We start from the raw sequence: 10,136 nt of genomic DNA, 5'->3' as shown, positions 1-10,136 counted from the left end.
CGCTTTAAACTTGGCGCCGCTGGGGCCGCCAATGAGAAGCGCCGCCCGCGGCTTTTTGAATCCGGCGCCGTCCGCGAGCCAATCACGGCTCGCGGGGCGCCGGCCAATCAGGAACAGGCGCGGCGAGCCAATCGGCGCTCGCCGCGTCATAGGCCCCGCCCCCGGCGTCTGACGTCAGACGCCGGGCGGGAGCCTGAAGGGGAGGCCGCGCCGAAGAGCGGCAGAAGACACGGGCGGGAGTGGACGAGAGCGGGCGCGCAGAAGAGCGCGAAGAAAGAAGATGTCCAGCGGCGGCTGGACGCGGCTGGACGCGGCGCGACGACGACGGCGCTGGCCAGGACGGGCCAGCGGCCGAAGATTGAAGAAGAGCAGCGCCGGAGGGGTCACCAGGGGTGGGAAGCAAAGGGCTGCCGAAGCTCCCCCCTGGTGCCTCTCCCAGCGGGTCAGGTAGGCCCTTATCAGGCGCCCCTGTACCCGCCCCTCCCTAGACCACCGGGTGTTCGGGCAATAGGCCCGTGGGCACAGTCAGGCCCTCCTGGCCTGTGGGCATGTAGTCGGGCCCTCCCGGCCCGTGGGCATTTGGTCGGGCCTCTCGGCCCGTGGGGGCACATAGGCAGGCACTAGGCCTGGGCGCAGGTTGGGCACTAGGCCCATAAGTATAGTCAGGCCACCGGCCTGTGGGCGCAGTTAGGCGGGCATTAGGCCCGAGGGGCACGGTCAGGCACTAGGCCTGTGGGAGCATTAGAGGGCATTAGGCCCTAGTGGATTTTGGCCAAATAGGTGCGATAAGGTGACCTTGGGCACAAGGCCCAGGTCACCCAACGGGCAGCAAGGTAGGCGGGCGCTAGGCCCGTGGGCAAAGTCAGGCCTCCGGCCTGTGGACAGTTAGGGGGCGCTAGGCCCATCGAAGCAGTGTTTTCCCCGAGGTGAGTAAAGGTGACACTGGGCGTTAGGCTCAGGCCACCCTGAGAGTACGGTAGGTGGGTGAGCTGTGCGGTCCCCACTGCTGGGTGTTCTGAGTCGGGTAGATAAAGGGACAGCACCGTTTTATGTTGTAACTCCGATAGTGTGATATATGTTGTTACCGTGCAGGGCAAAGTGTATGTGTTGTGTAAGTTGTGCATAGTTGTGTTGCACCACACCCACAGAGCTAGTTTGAGGGCTCTGCTGTTGTAGATAGTATAGGGTGTGACACTAGGTCAGAGTTAGGCCCTGCACGGCTGTTTCTCTTTGCCTCCTTACAGGGACCTGTAAGTGGAGAAGATCGGAGTGCAAGACTTGTGACGGTGAGTAGCATCCGTGTACGTCTGTCCCTTGTTTGTCCCCGAGCGCCGGAGTTAGGATTGCTCACGGACGTGAGAATCCCTTTCATCACACTACGTGCGAAAGCGCGAGTGTGTGAAAGCTGGGTAGCTGAGGCTTTGTGCCGGTGATGACCATTCACCCAGCCGGTGAAGGTCGCAGCCACCCCTGGGGTATCCCCTGTTCCACCGGAAGCAGGGTCGATAAATACCCCCTTTAATGTAGACCATTCTCTCCTCAGCTCGGTCGACGGTCAGCTCCAAGAGGGAATCGCCGTGTCCGGATCCGACTGAAGAATTCCAGGTCCGTTGAAGGTTCCGGTACCTGAAGGTGAGAGAGAGCGGCGCCTGGTGAGTACCGAGTCTACACCTGCACGGCAGCAGGCACCACCACACGCACCGCAGTCCAACCGCACCTCTCACACGTGTAACTGGGACACACAGATATGCTCACATGCGTGTAACTGGGACACACAGGTATGCTCACATGCGTGTAACTGGGAGCTGTGAATAACGAAAATAAGGCATCTGCCACAAAATATGTTAATAAAAATGAAATGAAAAAATGTTAAAAAAAGAAACCACGAGATTTTCACAAAATAAATCTCCAGACTCTGTGGAGGGGAAAATATCCAATCTTGATCCTGTGGTATACACCAGTTTATTTGCATCCAAACATTAAATCCGAGATTATCTTAATCCCTGAAAATGGAGAAAAAGGTACAATTTTGGAGGCTTTGGCCCCTAGTTTTTCAGTTTGTCCAGTAATGTGGTAATTAATAATTAAATATTTGCTTGATTGAAGTCCTTTTTGCTCCACACCAATATAGGAGTGGAGGTGAAAGCCTGTGTGTTGTTCCTGATTGCATGTACCTCTCTAATTTTTAATCACCTTCTTGACACTGTCCTCTTCCTCTTCCCTCTTCTCATAATGTGAAAAGTCATCAAATATGGAGATGGTATGTTTGTAGCTAGCTATGATTCGGAGAACTTGGTGAGCTTTTTCCATGGGGGCCACCTGTCGCTGAAATTATGGCTTTATTAAACTGTGCATGTCCTTTTTAAACAACATAAGGGTGGGTGGGAGGGCCCAAGGACAATTCCATCTTGCACCTCTTTTTCTTCTTTGCATGATGTGCTGTTTGGGGCCTAGTTTTTGAATAGTGCCATCCTGTCTGCCACTGCAGTGCCACTCCTAGATGGGCCAGGTGTTTGTGCCGCACACTTGTATCGCTTAGCTTAGTCATCCAGCGACCTCGTTGCACCTTTTTTTTTCTTTGCATCATGTGCTCTTTGGGGCCTAGTTTTAAAAACTGCCATCCTGTCTGCCACTGCAGTGCCACTCCTAGATGGGTCAGGCGTTTGTGCTGCACACTTGTGTTGCTTACCAAAGTAATCCTGCGACCTCGGTGCAACCTTTTGGCCTCAAAATGACGCCCAAATTCTGTGATTTTAGCTGTTTTTGTGTTTTTTTCAAAAATCATTCAGATCCAAAACCAAATCCAAAACCAATCCAGATCCAAAATACGAGCGGGGAATTAGAACCGAAACCAAAACACAAAACACGAAATGTGCCCGCCGCACATCTCTACAAAAAAACATGTAAAAGAATTAATGTAACTATTATACTACCTGACGCTGATTGCGGCTGGGTCCTTGATGTTGCTTCCTGTATTATAAAGCCGCTGTTATAGACAGTGTCTCCTGGAAATGATCGTGCGTTGATCCTCTGGCACAGTGGACACTTTGTTATATGCACTTTGGAGAAGATAGTCTGAGTCCGCAAAAGGAAGATGACACAGCCGGGATCTATGGATCTACTGCATCTCCAAATACTGGCTCCTTCCCCACCTTAGGAGAGTATGCAGCATGACTGCTGGCCCCAGGGCCTTAGCTATCCTGTCACGGTACAGGGCTGGAGTGCGCCCAGATATGTGGCTCAATCTCCGTGCACTGAAGCGGTCTCTCTATACAAGTGTGTGAGCACAAAAACGGACTTTCAGACAAATTGGTTAAGTTTGTTTCATTAAATCAATTTATTCGAACAACTGTTTTTGTCCATTTTCTGGATTTTGGGAGCAAATGGTTGATTGTCATCTGCTCCCAAATATTGCCAGATTTTCTTTGTAATCAGCCAGATTGGACAGATAATCTTTAAGTGCGTAAGGAATATAGTAATGGGCGCAATTCAGAGTTGATCGTAGCAGCAAATATGTTAGCAGATGGGCAAGACCATGGGGGTCATTCCGAGATGATTGTAGCCGTGCTAAATTTAGCACAGCTACGATCATCTTCCCTGACATGCGCGGGGACGCCCAGCACAGGACTAGTCCGCCCCGCATGTCAGTGCCGGCCCCCCCACCTGCAGAAGTGCAAAGGCATCACACAGCGGCGATGGCTTCGCGCTTCAAGAGTAGCTCTCCGCCAGCGCAGCTTTAGCGTGCTGGCCGGGAGCTACTCATCGCTCCCCGGCCCGCAGCGGCTGCGTGTGATGTCACGTGATGCACCCCCCCGTTTGGTCCGGCCACGCCTGCGACCGAAAGTAACCTCACCGCTGACCGCAAAGTTCCCACCATTGGATACAATGGAGCGCATTGGCGCTACATTGTACCTCTGCTGTGTGCTGCCTCACAGACACTACAGGAGCACACAGCCAATCAGGAGAGTGCCACGACATGGCGCTCCCTGATTGGCTGAAGGGACCCTCTTTGACTGGAGTCAGGGGGGGGGGGGGGTCCTGGCATTCGGGGAAAGGGGTCCCATGTGTAAACATGGGGCCCCTTTCAGTGCGTGGTCGGGTTTCCGTTTTTTTGTTTTGCAAAGTACGTGGATTATACAAAGGATAGAAGCTACACTGGATTATGTGAGTATAATTTTTTCACAGGTACCCCAAGGATTCTACAGGGAGAAGAGGACCGAGCCTCGTGTGAACATAGGTAAGTATGTATGTTTGGAGGTGTACAAGTATGTAATAAACTTATACTGTCATGGTGTGTGTGTCCTGTTTTTTGGGGGGTATTTTTTTAGTAGTAGTACTACAGGTACCAGCGGGCCCGGTTTTCCACCGCATGCTGGTACTTGTGGTTCTCCAAGTACCAGCTTGCGGGGAGGCTTGCTGGGACTTGTAATACTGCTACTAAAAACAATATTCACATTTTTTACACTTGGCTATCAGCCCCCCATCCGCTGCCCTTGGATGGGGGGGGACAGCCTTGGGCTTCACCCCTGGCCCTTGGGTGGCTGGAGGGGGGGACCCCTTGATTTAAGGGGTTCCCACTCCTCCAGGATACCCCGGCCAGTGGTGACTAGTTGGGTATGTAATGCCAGGGCCGCCGGGACCACTATAAAAGTGTCCCACGGCTGTGGCATTATGTACCTGGCTAGTGGAGCCCAGTGCTGGTTTTAAAAATACGGGGGACCCCTACGCTTTTTGCCCCCGGTATTTTTGGAACCAGGACCAGGCGCAGAGCCCGGTGCTGGTTGATGAAATATGGGGGAACCCCTGTCATTTTTTCCCCCATATTTTGTCAACCAGGACCGGCTCAAAGAGCCCGAGGCTGGTTGTGCTTAGGAGGGGGGACCCCACGCAATTTTTTTTCAGATTTTTAAAGACTTTAAACACCTTTTTAAGGTACACAATGAAGTTCTGCATGGATCTCACAGATCCGGCCGGGATTCCTTGTGTTTTGTCAGGCAGTGTTTTACTCATCACTCCCGTAAAACACTGCCTGACATTACGAATCACATCGACATCGGAAAATACGAATTGGGAAAAGTCGGCAGCTTAGTGAATGACCGTATCAGGATTCAAAAAGTTGCAGTAAAATGCACCCGATACCATTCGAGATCAAACACCCTTCAAAACGGCCAAAACACGAATCTTTGTAAATATACCCCCAGGTAAGTTTTATTAAGCAGGAACGACTTTCACTTTTTAGTATTGTAGGATATAATGAAGTTAAATGATTCACATTAAATATACATGTATGAAATATTATCTTACTTCTTGCAAGATTTGCTCTATTGCTTTGCAGTAAGTTCATCTTACAATGTTACTTACCTTAACGGCTTCCTTACTGTATACCCTTAATGTATATGGTGCCCTTTTGCAGTGTGCGTACGTGTAGAATCTGCACTGCGCACAAGCACACAATCAGATGCAGTGTTTAATGGGCTGCGTTATGACGTTGGGGGGCGCAGTCCGGACACGTCTATTTGCGGGGAGGGCCGCCGCGGCTGCCTGACATCAATTCAAGTAGAGCTGTTGTCCATTTACAGTGATAGATACTCCGGCTCTGTTTCCTGATGGTATTAAACTTGGTGTTGCTATAACTTGCCTTTTATGGTGCGAGTTTGGGTTAGGGGATAAACTTTCTCCCTGATGTTAACATAAGCCGGATCGGTGATCATTGAGTCTTGTCTTAAGTCCAGGTAAGGGCAGACACTGACTGCAGAACTGTATATACAGTAGATAACTAGTGTTTAAAGTGGTCCTAGAGAGGTGGTGGAACTCACCCCCCCCCCTGGCTCCCATGCAATAAAGGTATTGTGCAAAGGGGGTGTGGTCTATAACATAAAGGGGTGTGGTCACACAATAGTAATAATGCCCACAGTAGTAGCACCCCCAAACACATAATGCAGACAGTAGTAGCACCCCGTAATACACATAATGCCCACAGCAGTAGCGCCCCTTTTACAATGCCCACAGTAGTAGTGCTCCTTATACAATGCCCACAGTAGTAATGCGCCTTATGCAATGTCCACTGTACTGGTAGTGCCCACAGTGGTAGTACCCCTTATATAGAGCCCATAGTAGTGGTGCCCCTTATGCAATGCCCCCAGTAGTAATGCCCCTTATGTCCCCATGAGTGATGCCCCTTATGAAATGCCCCCTTTACAATGCCCTCATTAGTAGTGCCCCCATTAGTAATGCCCTTAATGGTAATGCCCCTAATGTAGTATTGCCCCCAGTAGTAATGTTGCCTGTAGTAATGCCCCCAGTCGTTTAGCCCCATGTAGTTTGCCCCAAGTAGTAATGCCCCCAGTAGTAATGCGCCCCTGTAGTTATGCCCCCAGTAGTAATGTGCCCCGGTAGGTTTGCCTAATGTAGTTTGCCCCTAGTAATGCCCCTGTAGTTATGCCCCCAGTAGTAATGCCCCTGTAGTTTGCCCACAGTCGTTTGCGCCAAGTAGTAATGCCCCCAGTAGTAATGTGCCCCTGTAGAAATGCCCCCAGTAGTTTGCGCCAAGTAGTAATGCCCCAAGTAGTAATGCGCCCAGTAGCGTGCCTGCCCCCTTGTAGTTAGTCCCTGTAGTTTAGCCCCCCTGTAGTTATGCCCTCAGTAGTAATGCCCCCAGTAGTAATGCCCCCAGTAGTAATGCCCTCTGTAGCGTGCCCCCTTGTAGTTAGTCCCTGTATTTTAGCCCCCCGGTAGTCATGCCCTCAGTGGTAGTCACACATTTAAAAAAAAAATAACATACTTACCAGTCCCCGCTCCCGCTGTGATCCTCCTGGCGTCTGCTTCACTCCGCTCCCCAGCACTATGAGAGATGTCATGACACGTCTCTCTCATAGCGCGCACTGAGCCGGGAGCCGGAGGCAGGAACTCAGTAGTGAGCTCCTGCCGCCGGCTGTGCAGAGAGAGCCGGGCGCTGCTGATAACACAATCTCAGCGGGCGTCCGGCATCTCCCTGCGACGCCGGCACACATCGGATTAGGTGAGCCGGAGGAGGCGGAACTGCGTTTCGTCTCCAAGTGGAACTGACGGAACACAGTTCCACCCCGTTCCGGCTCACTTTAACCCCTGTAGATAACCAGTAGATCATTGGATACATTATTCTCAGCGACTCTGTAAATGAAGTGTGGAACTGGAAATTCCTTGTACTTTATAACTGAAGACAGAGTCTGTATCTTAACTAGTATGGAGCTCCTCCTGGTCCCAGGTGACAGGTTCCCGGCAGTGCACCACCACAAATGCAGGGAGAGTGTTGCCCCCTCCCTCCTACAGCGAGGTGCAGCTCTGTGTTCTCTCACTGGTGTAGCTACCTGCCAAACTTTCTGTAGCCGAGTCCCGGCATCAGCTCCCTCAAAGCACTGGTAAGTCGCCGCAGTCCGTTCCTGAGGTAGCGCTAACTCCGCCCCTCTCCTCAGCAACATATCACACACATTGCTCTGCTCTGTGTTACTCCGCCCCTCAATCTCCCCTCTGTGGGGGATACCTGTGTATCTATGTGAACTTTAGTGTCCCAACAGTTTTTGTTCATAAAAGTTTAAATATACACAGTAATGCCCCGTATACTATATATATACAGTATATTATCACTACAGGCGATTAAACAAATGGGGTATCACAAAGTGTGGGGGCCGTCTACGTGTGGGGGGCCCTGGAAGACTGCCCCATTCTCCCAGCCTATAATCCGGACCTGTGTGTACTGTACATGAGATCATAGTGTGGGTGTATTCAGATTTGAGCGTGAAAAGGGTGAAAGGTGGGTGGGCAAGTATACGATGAGTAATGGCAGGTCCATGTAAGTATAGCATGTTACCTATGATATGTTTCTGGGGGGTGATTGTTTTATGAGTGCCTTGGACCCAGTACACGGATAAATGATGATGATGATGATGATGATGATGATAAGAAAATAATATCTAAAAATTGCATGTAACAAAATGAAAAAGAAATGACAGATTACCTGCCTAAATAAGTGTACAATCGCAGAGGTGAGGGAGAGAACATAGTAATAAGGTATCAGAATAACATTTGTAGCTGCTGGTGGGAAAGTGTGTGAAGCTCCTGGGTGGTGGAAACATTGCCAGCCACAAGAAGTAAAGCACTACCCATTGGCAATCAGCATGTTGGTACAGCCAGCAGCGGTGCAGAGATATAAATGGGGATCTAGTCATGTAGAAACCTCACTGTCACCCCTGCCTCACCAGTCACCCACTATCTCCCTGTCACCCCTGCCTCAGTCACCCGCTATCTCCCTGTCACCCCTGCCTCAGTCACCCGCTATCTCCCTGTCACCCCTGCCTCAGTCACCCGCTATCTCCCTGTCACCCCTGCCTCACCAGTCACCCACTATCTCCCTGTCACCCCTGCCTCAGTCACCCACTATCTCCCTGTCACCCCTGCCTCAGTCACCCGCTATCTCCCTGTCACCCCTGCCTCAGTCACCCACTATCTCCCTGTCACCCCTGCCTCACCAGTCACCCACTATCTCCCTGTCACCCCTGCCTCACCAGTCACCCACTATCTCCCTGTCACCCCTGCCTCACCAGTCACCCACTATCTCCCTGTCACCCCTGCCTCACCAGTCACCCACTATCTCCCTGTCACCCCTGCCTTACCAGTCACCCACTATCTCCTTGTCACCCCTGCCTCAGTCACCCGCTATCTCCCTGTCACCCCTGCCTCACCAGTCACCCACTATCTCCCTGTCACCCCTGCCTTACCAGTCACCCACTATCTCCCTGTCACCACTGCCTTACAGTCACCCACTATCTCCTTGTCACCCCTGCCTCAGTCACCCGCTATCTCCCTGTCACCCCTGCCTCACCAGTCACCCACTATCTCCCTGTCACCCCTGCCTTACCAGTCACCCACTATCTCCCTGTCACCCCTGCCTTACAGTCACCCACTATCTCCTTGTCACCCCTGCCTCAGTCACCCGCTATCTCCCTGTCACCCCTGCCTCACCAGTCACCCACTATCTCCCTGTCACCCCTGCCTTACCAGTCACCCACTATCTCCCTGCCACCCCTGCCTTACCAGTCACCCACTAGCTCCCTGTCACCCCTGCCTTACAGTCACCCACTATCTCCCTGTCACCCCTGCCTCAGTCACCCACTATGTCCCTGTAACTCCTGCCTCACCAGTCACCCACTATCTCCCTGTCACCCCAACTCAGTCACCCACTATCTCCCTGTCACCCCAACTCAGTCACCCACTATCTCCCTGTCAACCCTGCCTCAGTCACCTACTATCTCCTTGTCACCCCTGCATCAGTCACCCACTGTCTCCCTGCCACCCCTGCCTAAGTCATCCACTATCTCCCTGTCATACCTGCCTCAGTCACCCACTTTCTCCCTGTCACCCCTGCCTCAGTCACCCACTATCTCCCTGTCACCCCTGCCTCAGTCACCCACTATCCCCCTATAACCCCTGCCTCAGTCACCCACTTTCTCCCTGTCACCCTTGCCTCAGTCACCCATTATCTCCCTGTCACCCCTGTCTCAGTCACCCACTATCTTCCTATCACCCCTGCCTCAGTCACCCACTATCTTCCTATCACCCCTGCCTCAGTCACCCACTATCTCCCTGTCACCCATGCCTCAGTCACCCACTATCTCCCTGTCACCCCTGCCTTACCAGTCACCCACTATCTCCCTGTCACCCCTGCCTTACAGTCACCCACTATCTCCCTCTCACCCCTGCCTCAGTCACCCGCTATCTCCCTGTCACCCCTGCCTCAGTCACCCACTATCTCCCTGTCACCCCTGCCTCACCAGTCACCCACTATCTCCCTGTCACCCCTACCTTACCAGTCACCCACTATCTCCCTGTCACCCCTGCCTTACAGTCACCCACTATCTCCCTGTCACCCCTGCCTTACAGTCACCCACTATCTCCCTGTCACCCCTGCCTTACCAGTCACCCACTATCTCCCTGTCACCCCTGCCTCAGTCACCCACTATGTCCCTGTCACCCCTGCCTCAGTCACCCACTATCTCCCTGTCTCCCTGCCTCAGTCACCTACTATATCCCTGTCACCCCTGCCTCAGTCACCCACTTTGTCCCTGTAACTCCTGCCTCACCAGTTACCCACTATCTCCCTG

The sequence above is a fragment of the Pseudophryne corroboree genome, chromosome 2, assembly GCF_028390025.1.
Source record: "Pseudophryne corroboree isolate aPseCor3 chromosome 2, aPseCor3.hap2, whole genome shotgun sequence".
NCBI classification, from domain to species: Eukaryota; Metazoa; Chordata; class Amphibia; order Anura; family Myobatrachidae; genus Pseudophryne; species Pseudophryne corroboree.
This window is presented reverse-complemented; position numbering follows the sequence as displayed.